We start from the raw sequence: 19,724 nt of genomic DNA, 5'->3' as shown, positions 1-19,724 counted from the left end.
AGCAAATATAGCAAGGCTTTTAAAGGGTACATTTCCAAAGGTTTGTCACTTGATCAAGGATATAGCCCCTACCCTCACCGAAACGTGACACACTTATTAGTTTGTTATATAGCGTGAGTTTTCGTGGTGGAAAACAAAAGAACTAAAAATATGAAAACCTTGGTGTAAAGAAAGAAAATTTGAGGACCTACGCGGAAGACTTCAACTATTTTGCTTAGTCTTTTCATGTGTGAAACGGGAAAACGTACTCTCATCCCCAATTATATTGTATAGACATAATAGGTTAAGGAGTACTAAATTTCGATGCGAAAAGATAAGAGGGAAAGGATAGTGTGATTTCCTTGGAAATATTACAAATTATATATAGGTTAAGGAGTATTAAATTTCGATGCGAAAGGATAAGAGGGGAAGGATAGTGTGATTTCATATATATATATATACCTGTTTATTATAATATTATTTTCTAATTATATTTTTATTTAGATAATTTTGTTTATATTGTATTTATATATTTAGATTTATAATTTATAGGTATATATCATATTTATAATTAAAATTGATATTTAATATAAAGTTTGATAAAATAAATAATTTAATCTACTTTCATAATTTAAATTTAGTATAAAACATAATATTGTGTGTATATCACATTTAATTTACTTTATTTTTTTTTAAATATTATATTATCTATATCAAATTTGATGTCAATAGTTCCTTACTACTTATATTTTATTTTTTCAATAAAAAAAACTAATAAAATTATTAAAGTATACATATGGATAGATTTATAGTATAGAGTTAAAATAAAGCAAAAATGTGTGTGTGTGTGTGTGTGTGATGACAAATAATTAAGAGATATTTATATTTTTGAAAATAAATGATTTGTTTTAATATCATTTACATTAATAATTAGCATTTACCTATTGTATTCTTATAAATCATCATAAAAAAGAGAATGACTTTGCATTGTTGTCATGCCCAAAATAACGGGGCAAAAACACATGGAATATTTTTAAAAAGTTAATTAATCCACTATTTTAATACATGTTTGACTATTGACACACAAGACACATTAAGTTTTCTAAGGTTCCATATTTCATTTTGTGTCTCAGTTCAATCTCCTAGTTGAGCCAGGTTATATCATTTCAAAACATTTTCCTACATACCTTAATACTTGTCAACATTAATTAAATGAACCTTTAAACTAATTATACTCATTAAATATTGACTATCAAAATATTTAAAACATTTATTCCATAGGTTAATTCAACGTTATAATGTTCATTGACTTAGTCTTAACCCAATAGACTATTGTTCTTAGTTACATATAAAACTTCATCAAAACTATAAATTATAGGAATTAGATTTGCAAGGTTATTAAATATATATTAAAATATTAAAACTAAAGTTCAATCATTTAAAAAATAAATCTATCCCCCTTTTAAAATTATACTATTCCTATATATTCTTCTTTCAAAGTTAAATGACAACATATCTAATTGTCAATTTCAAATAAAAATTAAACAATTCTAATTGTGAATCTAACATTCTACTTTCTAAACTAAACAAATAAACTTAATTTAAGAACATCCTCACAATTAATTTTAAGCAATTCAAAAGCAACTTTGAATTAAGTCCAATAGCCCAAACTAATTACCTCTTAATCTCTTTTTAAAAAGAAACATAACAAAAATATATTTAAACAATGCTCAAAGTAACTTACAATAATAAAATAATTTATTAAGTCTAAAACTAATTAATTAAATTACTTAACTCAAAACTAATATTAAGCTTATTTAAGTAATTTCTTAACTACTAACTAAAAACTAATCCTAACTAAACCCTTCTAGCCAAGCCTTACTTACTTACCTAACTCTCTTCTTAACCTACCCCACCTACCATGGATGGTCCCCAACACTCAGCAAATTGTCCTAGGCCTGCAATTTGTAGCCCATGTGCAAATTTTGTCTCCACTTTGGAGGTACGTGAGACATGGTTGGGCAATTTTTTAAAGTTTCCTTTAAAATTTAAAGTTTCTATGTGTTGAAGGAAGGAGTTTAATGTTTCTCTTCAATGCATAAAGAAAACCTTTATTACGTCCCCGTCCAAGTCAGTGTGGATCAGCAATGGGTCTCATCACACATGGAAAATGTAAAAGGTGGAACTTGGGTGATGTTGACATAAGGGAAGTGGGTAGCTTAGGAAAGTTTGAGGAGAGTAGTTATTGTTTAAAGTTTTATGGGTGAGACTTAGGATAGGATAGGGTAGTAGATATTTCTTTGGGGTATTTTTTTTTTTTTTTTTGTTTATTTAATTTCTAATATCAATAAAATAAAATAAAGGATTTTGAAAGGAATATACTCTTCAAAAAGAATTAAAACCTTCCTCATACAAAAGGCAATGAGCTTTTAGCTCCAAGGATGTAAAATTTTCACAAGTCCCATATTTTTTCTCTAAGGGTGGGATTTTGAATACAAGTTACATTTTCATGGCAAGGGAAGGATATATATATATATATATATATATATATATATATATATATATATATATATATATATATATATATATATATATATATATATATATATATATATATATATATATATATATAAGTCCCTTATTTTCTAAGTATTGAATTATTAAATCTATTTAGTTAACCATAGGGAACATTTTTTTTTTCTTTCCCTAAGTTGCTTATAACATCGGGTTCAATATTTTGTTGAGTATTTGAATAGGAATATTATGCTTCCTGATAATTACGAAAATGCAAGATAATCTATCCTTCAAGTAATTGAATTTCCTTAACATAGTTTGGTATCAAATTACATAAATGAATATATTTCATCATTTTATCCAATTAACATTAATTAAATGAATACAAATTCAAAGTATGGAATTGCCATAGTAAAGGTAAAACATCGTTACATCCATTTCCCATTAAGCATATGCATATAAATTTAATCACACATAATATCATATGAACAAAAAATACTTTCCTGTCCCCCCCCCCCCCCCCCGCCCCTTTTTTAATTCATCTAATTCAAGGACTCTCTCGGAAAAGAACTAGGGAAGAAAACTTGAGATCGTAGTCATTTCCATAATAAGTTTAGCAAGACATTTTTACAATGGGATCATTATCTCAAGGAGAAATCTCCCAACATTTGAATTTAAATAACAACTTTGAATTTCCTGCTTGGCTCCTCAACAGTGTAGCCATTTCCAAAATCTGCAAACACACCAAGGTAACCATGGAGAGAACGAAACTAACCAGGATACAAACAATTTTAACATGAAGACAATTCCAACATTTGCTCCCATCTAGGTTTTCAGAATAGGTTTGTCATTGAACCTAACTAGGGAGAAGGTGGATTTTTCCAACAGGAAACATCAGTCATAACACCATAATAGGTGCCCTTTCGGGGTTATAAACTCAAGAAATTTTGTTCTTCCATTTCTTAAATTCCAAAACTCAAAACATGGTTTATGCTGATGAGTAGGGGCCCATAACACCCTACTCTCTCTCCCTCTTCTCATCTTGAGAAGAGACTCTGCACTATCGAAGTCCAACTAAAGACCTCCTATACATGGCCACTTCTACCCTATTCGAGGGTGAGTAATGCCAATACAACCCATACAATCCTTTCAAAAATCAAAGAAAAATACTAAGGAAAGACATTTAAGAAAAAACCATTTCAATCCCTCCCAAACATATTCATCAAACACACAAACATACATATGCAAGAAAACTACTTAAGCATAAACACAACATGAACAAAATGAGCTTGAGGGATTCCTACCTTCACAATAAGGTTATGGTAGCTGAACAATTTGAGATGAGCTTTCCTTCCTTCTCCTTCTCCTTCAATCCTGAATTGCTCTCTAAAACTAGAGGTTGGGTGAACACTCTTCCTCTCTCAAATTTGGCTCTAAAATAGGATATTAACTCAACCACCTCCAAAATGCAGTAACTCCCCACCTTCCTAAATGTTCTAGAGTCTTCTAACTCAACTTGACATAAGGCTAACTTCAAGGTGGAGTTTAACTTATCCAACTCATGGTGAAACATTCAATTTTCGCAATAAAGAAAAAATGGGATATTTAGGTGACCATAAAAGTCAACAAAAGGGGTTAGAGGGGTGGAAAATTCCCCCAACCCATACCTATACCCCTTAGATACTTAGTTTTTATGATTTTTGGCCTCTAGGACTATTTAGGGACCTATCAAGAGCTTGGAAAATTATAGATTTTCTAACAACCCTTAAAAATGCAAATTAATCACTAATCTTGATTAGGGTAATTAATCTTGATTACTAATTGATTGGTAAAAATTTCACTAACCTAGTCCAACTTAGATCTTTAAGTTACTTGGTTAACTCTAATTATCATGCTGAAATGCATATACGAATCACGAGTGTCAAGTGACACTATAAGATTATTGTTACAAAATATTAACACTTAATGCTTACAAAATGACACATTCATTCAATTCACGATACAAATAAAATATGAACAATGGGGTCTGCATCTTTTATTAGACTCAACCTTGATTTCCACAAACGATACATAGGGTCTAGTTCTGATTCTTCATTTGATTTCTCGGCTGATAAATCCTGCACACTCATTTCACAGACTAGTAGCTCAAGAAAATTACATGCATATATTTAAAACTTATTTGGATAGTCACATAAATTAAAACATAAATCTTTCATATAATTAACTATTTAGTTCATTTTTGCTCACATTTAATCATCAATAATTACATAATCAATATAACCTAACTTATTTATTAATTCAAATTAAAATACTAGATAATCATCATTAGGCATGAATATACCTCACATCATAAACATCACCAATTGAGGAATACTAAACTATCTGAATGCGTATAACCTAATCATCAATGTACAATAATCAATGTCACCATCCTTAGGTGAAAACACCTCATATAATTGTTAGTGAAATTTTAATGTTTAAAAAATTGAGATAATGTAGTATTTCTCGAACCACTAAGTATTTAAAACATGAATGAATCAGCTGATCTCAATTTCTATTAGGACATTTAAACCATAAGATATTACTTCATATCCATTTCAATTCTCCTATAACAGATTTAATAAGGAAATTCATATTAAATAAGTACATATGAGGAGGGACCTTACATCCTCCCCCACTAGCCTTTGACTTCCTCCTAGAAGTCACACAACTAAAAATATTCATTCTATGCTAGGCCTCTTGTCTAGACTTATTTCAAGATTTACTCATGTAAAATTAATGATTAATAATTTATATACATACTTAGGGATGATAACATAATTGCCTAATTATTCTTACTAAAAGGGAGTTCAATCCAAAATTCTAACATGGTTACATTTTCCAGGGTCAAATACTCCTTAAAACATATTGATCACATATAAACATCATTCAAATCTAGTATAACATACTTATAAAGTCTCTAATAATAATAATATCATAGATATTCCATATTCCACACATCCACTCATTGGGGTAACATTTGTACAAGACTCCCTCAAACAAGATTTTCATATTAAGAAACTTGGCTCTTTATTAAGGTTAAACACTTTTACTTTAGAGTTTCCACGACGTACTGATTCTTTAATAGGCCACAAAACAAGTCCATCACTACACATGCACCTTTTTGCATCTAAAAATATATTAGGTTAACTCGTAACCTTAACTAGTTGTATGCTTGGGTGCAATTTCATTATTCATAATAGTCAACAAATATTCACTGGTCCTATTTTCAAAGTCTTGGGAGAGGGTGGGGCATGAATACTCTCACTAATAACCCCATAGCCTAATGTTATGCAACCACTTAATTGTCAAGAATCCTTTTTGGTAGGCCCATCATATGTCACTTTGCTAACAAAAATCACAAGAAAATGCCTCAAATTTAAATTCAACATCAAGAATGAAACATCCAATGCAAAAGTCTAAAAAAAAGAAATAAAGAGTGGCCACAATAGAAAAATTTTAATCAAGAAATAAAGACATGACGTAGAGGTGAAATATCATCATCAATAATACAGTTGGCTTAATAGTCCCACATCACGTTGCTGGCAAAAAGAAAAGAACATTAAAATACCAAAATTTGGAATCAAAACAAATAAGGAAATAAATCCAATCACTTACAAAATTTACATTAGTGACATAATGCGTCTATAGCAATGTATCTAAAAGAAAGAGGAAAGCTTAGGTCTTCAAATAACATCATAGGGATCTTAAATTTATTTTAGATGGTGGTCTAATGATCATGTCACTCAACCTATGATTGATCCCACATACTAATTACATAGCTCACTTTATTGACATTTCCCTTTGATTAGGGTTTGTTGTACTAAGGGGTCTAACTTGATCAAAACTCACTCAAAAGTGCAAATGCAAGGATACTAAAATTAGTCCCCTTCAATCCTCTTATTGTTACGTTGGTTTCTTTTCAAAGAATCTATACATGTGGGGACATCAGTGTTAGTAGAGTTATACTTTGAGTTACAATTACAAAACCAAATCTCTTATCATTAATTCACTTATAATTACATATTAGGGCATCTACCCATAAATTTTCCTAAATCAATTTCACCATCTCTACACTGGTTAAAGTTGTGCTATCAATCTCACCAAGTTGGTATGATCCTCTATACATAAATATATATATCACTATCCGTGTTATTCCAATGCTACACAAGTTCTAATTATCATCTGAGAATGCACTGAATGCTATTGTTCTTATCAATAATCCATACTTCACATTTTTCTATTTATAAGTGACTTATGAATACATCCTTGGGTAGTAGGTTTGAAACTACTTAGGTATAAAACCATTATTAGGATATCGTCAATGTTTACTTATTCTTTCTTAAAACTATCTCCTTGTTGTCAATATAGGTCATCATCATTGTTCTTAGCATGCCTTGTGGCTTATACTCCTCTTATTACTTAACTCTAATATCTAAAATTTTAGCTTGTGTCAAGCTAATGACCTCATCATGACTTTACTTTCTTTATATTGTAGGGTTATAATTTATCCAAGAATTCCAATGTTAGATTCTATGAGTATTCACTTGATAGTTAAAATTTGGTATTACTTGTGCTTTATACAATAAGCCTGTTAACATAAGTAGACTCACATAACCCTAACTCAAAATTTTGCATCTTCCCACCATTTAATTTTTGTTCTTACGACCATATTTTTAGATAGCTATCAGTTAGTTGTTAATTTATTTTTATTTTATATTTGTTTATTCAAGTTAGTGTTATTTTATTGTTTAGTAGGTTTAAATTAGTTCATTTAATTTATTAGATTATATTAAAGCTTGGAGTTATATATATTTTAAATCAAAAAATGACATAGCACTTTATATAATATATTTATTAATAAACTAGAAAAAGGGCTCATCAGAGAAAGAACTAGCAAGAAAACTCTAAATCATTGCTGAAATACAAAAGTGTTAAAAGCTGATATGTCATACTAGGCATACCTACAAAAAAATACAATTTCTTTGCACTAAGCAGGAGTACTCAAAATATGATATATATCAATACTCAACAATAATCAGGGTCCAATTATGCCAATAAACCTCTCCTTCTGAAAGATTTAACTAAAATCAAGAGAGCTTTGAACCTCCTATCAAATTGGAGCATTTGTGAACATGCACAAAGAATGTGCAAGCTAATAGCCATGTGTCGATCAAATATAGTACTAGTTTCTATTAAGCTTCATTCATCTTCTTTGTGTCCCAAATATGGCACTCTGCTAAGCATGGGAATTTCGAAAAAATAATCTCTGAATGGCAAGATTTAAATATGGAGCCTTCAAAACCAAGATTAGCTAGACAATCAGCTAGTTTATTTCCCTCCCTCAGAGTATGAGCGAAACAAGTAGCTTGAAAAGAATCAATTAAATCCCAGCATTGTTGAAGGATATAGGCTAGTTTCTAGGTATGAGAAGATCGTGAGAGACAAGAGTTTATAATTACCTGAGAATCACCTTCAATATGGATGGTGGAAACATTACATCTCTTTGCCAAAATTAGACGTGCCAATAGGCCTTGAGCTTCTGCAAGGTTACTAGTACCAACTAGTAAAACATCTACTTTGATTGCAACTACTTCACCTTGCCAATATCTAATACAAGCACCCAATCCTGACTTACCAAGGTTCGCACGAGAGCAACCATCAAAATTTAACTTTAGAAAATTTCTAGAGGGGGGAGACCATTTTACATGAAGCTGATCAGATTGATGATTGTAGACACCTAAATTTGATTACACTACTTTGGTAATCTAATTTAGCCATCTCTAAAGGCATCATTAATTAAATTCTTATTTAATTAATCCTTTGCCATCCCTAGTTGATTAATTTAATTAATCATCTATAGTCCTAATTGATAAATCAAATAATCTATTATTTATCAATTAAATCCTTTTCTCCTATCTAATTCCAAAAATCCCCATTTATTAAATAAATCTATTTGATAAATGAAATCCTCAAATTCAAAAACCCCTAACCTATCTCTAATCCTCCATTTAGCCTAATCCACCCCATCCACCCATACTAACCAAGCTTAGCCACTAACTCACCCACCCTCATTAATGCCATCCACTTGCACATCTCTAACATCCCTAATCTAATCCTAAACCCAAGCCTAATCCACCCCCTAATGTTGTCACATTATTTAAACAAGTTTAAGACTTTCCTAATCCAAACCAAAGTCTCCCCTCAAAAAGCCCAACCACTAAGTCATGAGTGCTCTTACAAAACATAAAAGACTCTTACAAGCCCACTCATGACTCTTACACCCATCTTCCACACTCTTCCCTCTTCCACACTCATTCCTCTTACATCCCTCTTACATACTCAACCCCACTCATCATGCCTTTAACCAACCCTTTACCCTACCCTCTCACACTCATCCTCGTGACAAGTGTCACCTTCCCATTGGTGCTAAACAAGCACAATCCATGTGCTCTCCTTTGAGTGCATCCTAGCCCTCCTTAAGCCTTCATCCATCCTTGCATCTAAGCCCTCCATCCCTCTACCCCTTAGCCTATAAATTGAATCCCATCCCAAGCCATTTCATCAACAATCTTTGAGCTAAAGTTACCATGCTATTTTGAGAACCAAAGCCATCAATCTTACCCTTATAATGCCAAATTGAGAGCTCACAAAGCTACCAATTTGCCATTACCCATCTCCATTGAAGCAGCTTTTGAGCATCTTGAGCATACATCCACAACAAAAGGACACATCTACAGAATCCAGAAAGCATGGAGTGTTTTCTCTTGTGAGGTTTGCGCTTCTTGTTTGCTTTCTTTGTCTAAGAATATATGTGAATTTAGTTTTTGGTTTGTGAATGTTTACTTTATTTGTTAATGTTCTTTGCATACTAAATCTTGTTCTACAATGATTAGAATTCCAATTTGCAGAGAAACCTGGAGGTAACTTAATTTGTTTCCAGAGTTTTAGAAGAAGATAATCCCAAGTAGAAACTGAAATATTATTCATACAATTGAACATATTTGCATTTACTCTTTCTGAAATTGCATTCTCAATCCCATCTAGAACAGATTCTAGGTTTGATTTTTCATTGCAAAAAATGATATAGTTACATCCCCACCAGATGGCCCACACCACAGTAGCTGGGATGCACTTCCAAATACTAGCAAATAGAGATCTTGAGAATAGAACTGGCCAAGATTGAAATAGGTCCCAAAGACTGTTTGGCAAAGGTAAATACATTTGAAGCTTGTTCAACACAAAAACCCAACACTCATAAGCAAAGGGACACTGGAGAAGAAGATGATCTATAGATTCTAGCTCTTTGTTGCATAATTTACAAATAAAAGATTCAGCAATACCTAGCTTGGACAACCGTTCACTGGTGAGTATTCTTTTTCTAAGGGCTAGCCAAGCAAAACATCTAGCCTTAGGCAACACAGTGGAGTTCCAGCAAAAGGAAAAAGCTCTACACTTCTTGCTTGAATTATATGCTTGTTGAAGGCCATAATAACCACCACCTTTGGCCGGGGCCCATATAACTATATCTTCCCTATTAGAAAGAAAAACAATTCTTTTAGCAAGAGAGTCCCTCAAGGAAAGGAGACTTGGTTGAATAAGAAGATGTGTTGGAGGTTCTTTCCAGAGAACCATTCTTGAATGAATTTCAATAGCTAAAACATAGTCCCCAAAAGAGGAGCCCCACTCAGCTTTTAGGACTTGGCATACTTCATCCAAATTTTCTTGTCTGCATAGAGGGGGAAATCCATTCCATGAGTCTTCCCAAAACTTTACTTTCTCTCCACTGTGAATTTTCCAAGTAACATAATTACAAACAATATCCTTTGAAGAGATCATAAAATTCCATATGGCTGAACCTAAAGGAGGATTAGACACAGTAAATTTTTTGGAAGGACTTGGAGAATCTAAGTATTTTCCTTGCATGATTGAACACAATTTTTCATGAGATTTTGTATACATTTGCCACACAAGCTTGCCCCCAAAAGCCTTATTTCTAGTAGCAATATCATGCAACCCCACACCCCCAGATGCCTTATCATGAGACATTTCAAGAAAAGAAACAAGAGGAAGCTTCTTTTCATCTGACAAATTTCCTTTCCATATAAAGTCTTTGATAATCTTTTGAATTTGCAAAATTGTAGAAGAGGGAGCATTGAGAATTGAAAAGTAATAGTTTGGGATAGCTGTTAGGACAACTTTAACTAACAAAATACGACCTGACAAAGATAACCATCTAGTTTTCCAAGTAGAGATCCTAGCCCTAATTCTGTCAATGATAGGAAGCCAAAAATTTGTCTTGTTTGCTCCCATAAAAAAAGGAATTCCAAGATAAACAGATGGGAGGTGGTCCACCGGGAAACCCAAAGTTGAAGAAATCCTCTGAGCTACTGCATCATTAGTGTTGAAAATGAAAATTTTGGATTTGTTTGCATTGATTCTCTAACAAAAAACTTCTGAATCTAGATCCAAGGTATTTAATATGGTTAGCTTCCTTTTCATTTGACATACCAAAAAGAAGATTATCATCAGCAAATAGGGAATGGGTAACTGTAGTAGATGTACGAGGAATCAAAATTCCTTGCCATAAGCCCAATTGTGAAGATCTATTGATGAATCTACTGAAAGCATCGGCCATAAGAATAAATAAAACTGGAGATAGTGGATCACCCTGACGGATCCCTATTTTAAATTGTTGTGTTATTTAATTTATGGAGAAAATTTTAGTAATTAGTATTTTAGGATTATAATTTATTTATAATTATTATGAATATAGTAAATTAAAAGATGTTTTGTTGTGATAAGTTTAAATAAAGTTTAATTATTTGTATGTTAGATGTGATGTTATTAGTTAGTTAGTTCTTTTGAGTTCAATATTTTGAATTGTTAGATTTATAATTATTTAAACTATTATTAGAATAATTTGGTTACAATTCTTATTAATATTTTGATTAAATAATGTTATAACGTTCATATTAAGACTACTATAAGGTAGTTGTAGATTATGTTTACTAGTAGGTTTGCTATACTATTGTTTTGGTGGGCATAATATTTTAAAATTAAATAAAAGTAATAATGTGTTAGATCTTTTAATTAATTAAATTTAGATTGTTTAATTTAATTAATCAATTTAATAATGAAAGTTTAATTTAATGACTTATTTCTATGCTTTAATTATAAACCTAAATGGAATGTCAAGTTATTAATAGGAGAACTTATTATGCCTTACAATGTACCTATGCTTTAACTTACGAAATAAACTTATCAAACTTAGTGGATTTAATTATTATTGCCTTTTAAAAAAAATCATGTGTGTTTTTGCCCTGTATTTTGGGCATGACAATTGTGTATATGGTTTCTTTTCATTATCTTTCTAAGTTACCAAAGTTTTAAATTTTAAGATATTGTAACCCATAACAAAACTTGATATGATATATTTATAAAATTAAAATCATTTAAAAATATTTTATTATAACTAATCTTAATTTTTATATTAAACTAAAGATTTCAATATTAGTTGTTATATATTTTTAGGAGTACATGATTAATCATAAAAATATAAATTTACAATTTTCATAATATATTATGAATGATTAATAATATTTTAAAAAGCTACCTTTTTTATCGATTTGATTGTTGGCATAGGATAGGACAATGTTGATTTGATTGATTTGACAATCCAATATGGACATGCATGGCATGATCATAAAAGCATAACACTCACCTGGTGCAAATCTTTGGTTATTTAGCAATCACCACAACATCATTTCTCTAAATCACCTCTTTGAGATTTCCAATGATCGTTAGAACTTTTTCATCTCATAGGTCACCAAAAATCTCAATCCATCCCAACATATTCAAGTGCTTACCATCATAGATCATGATACATGTGAGTAACATTAATATTGGTCCATAATCCACCCAATTATGATGCATCATCAAGATGAACATATACCTCAAGCTCTCCAACATGAGCCCTTCAATCATAGTCATTACACCCTCCCTTGCCTAACTTATGGAGACACCCTCAATGTTCATGCACCTTTCGCATTAAGATGCATGAGAGGCGTTGCACCACAACTAATCTCTGTTGTGATGAGTTCCCCTTGAGGATCCCCCATCATTTTCTCTTTTTCTTGCTACAATGTCTCACCTTTTTCGCATGTTGACCCCTTACAAGATGATCCTTCCCAAATTACCAAGAACTCCTAGAACACCTTTCTTTTGTGTCCTCTAGTGTACAATGCCAACACTTGACTAACTCTTCAATTTGGATTGTCCATCATATTTCTAGGACCTCTCATCAAAATATTCTAGACCAAATAATCCTCATTTGGATGATGCACATAGAGTTGAGAAACATGGAAAATTGGATGCATGCTTAGATGAAAAGGTAGATTCAACTTGTATGCAACATTGTCAACCTTCTGCATGACTTCAAAAGGGCCATCCCATATTCTTATTATCAAAGTACTCAATCCCTTGGGTGCCTTGAATTGATTTGGATCCATGTGTAGTAGAAAGTTGTTGTCTACATTGAACTCAACCTTTCTATGCTTCTCATCTGCAAATCTCTTTGTGCAATCTATTGGTTTGGGGAGGTGATATCTTGCCAAATCAACTTGTTCATTCAAAGGTTTTACTAGCTTAACAACATCAATATTGGATCCATGATATCCATGCATGACCATGTGAAGCATGAGTAGTTGTTGTCTCATTGCCAACTCAAATAGAGAGAACTTCAATGATTCACTCTTATGAAAATTATTGTTGAATTGATCCGCATCAAGAAATCTAGGCCAATTGCTCTGATTGGATGCCACATAGTGTCACAAGTAATCGTCTAGTATAGTATTGATCTAGTCATTAGTTTGAAGATGATAGAGAATGATAACTCATACCCATCAATAGCCTTGTGCCAACCAGCTTGAACAACCCAAACCAAAACTTTGAAGTGAATCTCGAATCTCTGTCAAAGCAATGTTGATTGGAGTTCCCAAATCCTTCACCACATTCTTGAATAAGTACTCTTCTGCCAACTCATTTGAAGAAGCTTTCTTACAAGAAACAAACACTTCTTACTTAAAAATCGACGACCACCATGATACTTGAGTAAACCATCAACATTTGACACCTATGTAGTGGATTATAGGCTCATACTTGAACAAACATAACATAAGCATAATATTAATGAAATATGATTTTGTTCCTAATTTAGAAATTTAGTTTTATTTGTGTTTGAATCCTTCTATGTGGATGGATAGCCGATTGAAAGCTATTTCTTCTTCACTGAGAGTTTTACTACACAAATAATATCATTTTAATTGACTTCACACACTACATAGATATATTAAAAAAATAGAACCAAAACTTTCTAATTGACATTCTACACTTTTTCCACATACCCATTGCATATCAAAGTAAGATTGGTAGTTGTTTTAGATTTTGGGTGACCATAACTTTTTTTTAATTGTGCATAATTTAATTCTTGAAGGAGAAAAGTTAAAAGATGACAATCGAACCAAGGCTAGATGGACGTCGATCCAAATAACCGTACAAAGAAAGTTTGTAAACAGCCACAAATCCAAGAGGAAATAGGCTAATTATTAATTAGAATAAATCCCGAGTGGTCTAAGACGCCAGACTCAAGATCTGGTCCTCTTACGCGTGGGTTCAAATCCCACTTCTGAGATTCTTATTTGAATACATGTTTTCTTTTTATTGAAACCGCGCAAAAATGGATAGTATCATAGTTGGATACGGTCAACATTAAGCATTTCTTGATGAATTTTCTGAACAAAAATGGATGACCTCAGGATTTCCGTGCAGGCGCGTAATGTTTTCTGCATAAGCTCTGCAAAATTAAAATTATGATCCTGTACAAGATAAAAAATAAATTTTGTTGTAAGACAGAACATATATATGTATCATATTGAGACAATACCTAATTCAGTGGCGTTTACTTACTCATTTCTTTTTCACAGAAACGAATGTTTCTGTTTTGATAAAAACACATGATATGCAATTATCAATTTCAATTAACTTTACTGTTTAAATTTCTTAAAAAATTAAAAAGCAGTTACACTCGAATACACAGAGGCGTATGAAAACAAAAGAACACTTGAGAGTTATATTTGTATTTGCATGAAAGTGGAAGATGAAAGAGATGTGATAGTTATCTTTGCACGATTGCGGATACTCATTCTGCCTTTGCAGTAGCAATTTACGAATATCTCATTTACTTTGTTTGGCTACCTCTTTCAGAGGAGCTCAATATTTCTGATATCAGAATTGTGGGGAACAGCTATCATTAAACATTATACACTATAGTTGAAGAAATTAAGTTTGAAAAAATAAGTCAAGTTTGATTATTTAACACTTTTAACACTATACACAGCTCTTTGCTAATCTATGGGTCATTATACCAGCCATTGTCATTTGATATATTTGGTCGGAGAGAAATAAATGGATTTTTTGAAAGACTGCCTCTACTATCCAGGTGTTTCAGAAAAAGATTGGTTTCTTCAATTGTGGAATCATTAAATTCATTTTCTTCCAATATTTCCTTGAGTTCTTCAAAATTCTCATCCTAGGATAATGACATCCTTAAACTATGGCCTGGTCTAAGAATACCACCATTTCACCATACTGCTAATAAGGTAAAAGTGAATAGAAAGGAGGTCAGGTGGCACACTCCTACATTTCCATTGGTTAAATTAAATTTTGATTCGGCTTCAAGGGGTAACTTAGGCCTTTCAGGGGTTGGAATATGTTTTAGGAACTTTCAAGGAAAGTTAATTCAAGCTAATGCTATTCCAATTGGGTTATACACTAATAATCAAGCCGAAGCACTCACTCTTCTTAATGGTATTCAAATGACAATTCAGCTGAGCATTTCGAAGATCCATATTGAGGAGGACTCTCAACTCATAATTCAAGCTGCTCAACATGGATCATGTCAGAACTAAAAATTACAGTATATTGTTCAAAAGTGTTGGTCATTGTTGGACAAGTTTTGCTCTTATATGATCTCCCACACATATAGAGAAGGTAATACATTAGTTGACTACATGGAAAATATGGTAATTGATAAAGGTCTGGTGAATATTGTTCCTAATTTTGAAAATCAAGTTTTATTCCCTGCTCTCTTTCACATTGTTGATTAGGAAGATACCTCTCTACTTCATCATTCATCCATCTCGGCATGACAGGGCTATATATATACTTCTACTTTGGGGTTGGCTGTGGTGCATCTTAGTATTGATAGTTTGGCAACTCTATGTGATTAATTTGTTGTATGCTCATCTCTACGAAATGTGACTCATAGTCAATCATAGTGATTGATTGGTGTGCCTAGTTAGTGTTCTGGACTAAAGTTGTAAAGGTTCAATAGCTATTATGAATTATGATGTAAAAAATTCTTTATAGGCTATTTATGCCTTTTGTTTTCTCTTGTTTAAAAGAACACTTTTAATCTAAGAATATATCATATTAAGAACATCCCACTCATACTCTTAGCCATTATTAAATATCAAAAACTAAGATTTGAGATGGACAACTGCCAATCTCTTTTTTTCATATTTAACATCTGTCGTGGAATGATGACGATGCCTCTGACTCCTAAAAGCAAGTGTGGTTTCAATCATCTTGACTCGTTTCATGGAAATCTGGATGCTATTTCTATGGCTTCTTAGCCCAGTTATCCATGAACTTGAATCTGACACTATTGTTATTGCTACTCTAAAAATTTGAGGTTATAACACACGACATTTGTGTGTTTCAAGAAAAGAAATTGAAGGGAATTCCAATGGAAATTTTGTAGTGATATTATTAGTTCCTATCTTTAGGCCATAAACCAGTGTTTTTTAAGTTGTATCTTGGTATTGTTCAATTCATTCTCTCATATAGAAAATTGAATTTATCTTATAGTCTTATCTTATGATAGTATTAGACTTAATTTGCCCGCATTAATCTTAACTGTGTTATTGTTTGCTCTCTATTTTGTTAGTAATTATTAATGTATCAGACTGTATGACTTGTAGTACTTGGAACAAATTCTCAAGATAAAGGTAGAATATAATATGGAACAAAGTATAATAAAATATGGTGATTATGAAAATTGAGATGTTTCGGATGAATCTGCTAATCTTGCAAAGTATCCACTTGAAGACTTATGTATTTTCTGTGTTTGCTGTGCAGTAAAGATATGTGGAGCTATAAGTATGCAGGGAGACAAGTAGTGATTTATGACCAGTAGGCATGACTCATGCTTGAGTCATGTCTATCGGGTGTGACTTACTATTAACCCAATACATTTGTTTATTGTTGTCAAAATATGTTAAGCCGCTAACACAAGTTAGTAAGGTTAACAATCTTATTAACTTTATTATTGTATATTTTTCTATTCACTTTATCAAACATATTGGCAAGTTGAATATATATATGACTATATTTTAATATCTAAACATAAATAATAATAACATAAGTATTCATAGGATTCATAATTAAATCTTTATAACTAATCTATACATTAACACTCCTTTTTAGATTAGTAATAAAAAATACATAGAAGAATTTTTTTATCAGAAGCCTTCTTAATGTCAGATAAGGGTTGATTTATCAATGAAATGATATTCATCAACTAATATTTGACATCATATAACATGAGAGTTGGTCTATCATAATATCTACAATAAGATATTCACCAAGCTCTTGAGAGTAATGGCTTATCAGAAACATCAATTTAATGATGATCTTCAAGTACTTAGTGTGGTATTAGCCTATCAGAATATCAAGGCAAGATATTCACCAAGTACTGAAAATATATCTATACAAACAACTTGTAGATAATCAAATTAATGATATCAAATGCCTAGTTGTTGATTTATAAGATAAAGCCTTTGCATGAAATAATTTCACAAAATGAATCATGCTACAAGTTATTGTAAGGGTGTCACTTTACAACAACTTCTCCTGATACAAGTGAAATCATTTTGAAGTCATCACTTCTTAATGATTAACACATGTTTTATAAATTTATAATATATAAAATGTACAATAATCAATTTCTCTAAGACATTTCCTTAGATTTTACAATCATACCAAGTTCTTTAAGAAAATGCTCCACTTTTGTTTTAGCAAGTGGTTTGGTAAGAGTTGCTGTAATTTGATCCTTTGTACTAATATATTCCAACTTGATTACATCATTCTCAACCATGTCTCGAACATAGTGGTATGGTATCTCAATGTGCTTTGATCTATTATGAAACATTAGATTAAGAGATAGTTTGATGCAACTCTGGTTATCACAATAAATAGTAGTAGGTGGAAGTGGCTTCCCAAATAATTCAAATAGAAGTTTCCTCAACCATATAGCTTCTCTTACTCCCATAGATGCAGTAATGTACTTGGCTTCTGTAGAATTCTATGTTACTAAAGATTGCTTCTGATTAAACCAAGATATCATTGTTGAACCTAGGGTAAAACAACATCCTAAAGTGCTCTTACGATTCTCTGAATTTCTCACCCAATCAAAATCTATATATCCTCTTATATTTGGTTCAGTTTTAGTGTATTTGAGACCATATCCAATTGTACCACTAAGATACCTAAGAATGTGTTTTTTTGCTGCTAAATGAGCTCATTCATGTTTGCACATGAATTGACTAAGAACATTTACAACATAATAGATGTCAGGTCTTCTGTTTACCAAATACATTAAAGAACCAATTATCTATCGATATAGAGGGGTAAGTACATCAAGTTGTGGTGCCAAAAGGGGGGTATAAGTGGACACTTTTTTTTGAAATCAGCAATTTCTAAACTTCTAAAAGAATTTGAAGATAGTTACGCTCAAAATTTTAAGATATGACCAAAAAAAAAGTAGTAGTCCTTTGAATCTAGTTTCTAAACTACTAATTTTTTTTCAAAACGGTTTAGTTTTAGGTCCTCAAAAAAGGGGGCCATAGAAAGTGGTACTATTTATTCCAAAAAACATAACATAGTACAAAGTGTGCCCCCTCTAAAATTTTAACTTTTTTTTAAAATTATTTAATCGCTCTAGTCAAAAGTTACTTAACACTATGTAGTTTATCTTAGATTTTTTGGGTAATTTTATAATGTGTATTTGATTTTTTATGAAGTTTTTAACTAGACACGTCTCAAAAATGTGAAATATCTGTGTGCTCCCCCTAGAAATGATTGAAAACTAATCTAAAATAAAAACTTTTTTTTTTCAAAGTGTGTAGAATGGAGTCTAGTTTCTAAAAAACTAAGTTGTTGCAAAATTTGATGAATGAGCTAAAATCTACAGCCTAATTAGTACATGTTGGTTTTTTGACAAAAAATGGGCATACATTGAAAATAAATTATAGATGAAAGGCTTGAAATAATTCAAATAAAAAATAAATTATATGGTTATTTAGCTAACACAAAGACCTACAATGTCATGTAACCTGATCTTATTGATGCTCAACCATAGGGAATCTTGAAGGAGAGCACACAAGAAAAATCAATTATTTTTTGTATGTTTGTAGCAAAACATGTCTCAAACTAGTTTATAGACTCCAAACCTTTGGGTTGGATCCCCAAGGGAAAGCCAAGCCTTAGGCTTGGTAGAATGCAAAGGTTTAAATAGCACATATGCCCTATAACATGTACACACTGTAGTGCGCACACATTATTTAAAGCTTTTTAAATTTGGGTCTCAATAGCATGTGCATGCTATAGTGCGCATGCACTATTGAGACCTCAGTAGTGCATAGAGAGGGAAGAAGAGATGCAAAGGAAGAGCAAGAGAGAGGGGGGGCATGGGTGTGTGTGTGTGTGAGAGAGAGAGAGAGAGAGAGAGAGATTAGGGGATGGGAAAGGGGAGAGAGAGAGTAGGGGATGTGAGAGAGAGGAAGTGTGAGAGAGAGTATGGGTGGTAGAGAGAGTATAGGATGGGGGAGAGAGAGAGAGAGAGAGAGAGAGAGAGAGCGAGAGCGAGAGTAGGGGTGACAAAGAGAGAGTACAGGATGGGAGAGAGAGTAAGTGTGAGAGAGTGAGTAGGGGTGGCAAAGAGAGTACGAGATGGGAGAGAGAGATTGAGAGTAGGGGATGATAGAGAGAGTAGGCAATGGGAGAGGGAGCGAGAGAGGGAGAGAGAGAGGAGAGGATGGGAGTGTGTGTGAGAGAGAGTATTGTATGGGAGA

Source organism: Cupressus sempervirens, chromosome 8 (assembly GCF_028749045.1).
Source record: "Cupressus sempervirens isolate cs-2001-9-10 chromosome 8, ASM2874904v1, whole genome shotgun sequence".
Lineage (NCBI taxonomy): Eukaryota > Viridiplantae > Streptophyta > Pinopsida > Cupressales > Cupressaceae > Cupressus > Cupressus sempervirens.
Note: the sequence above shows the minus strand (reverse complement) of the source record.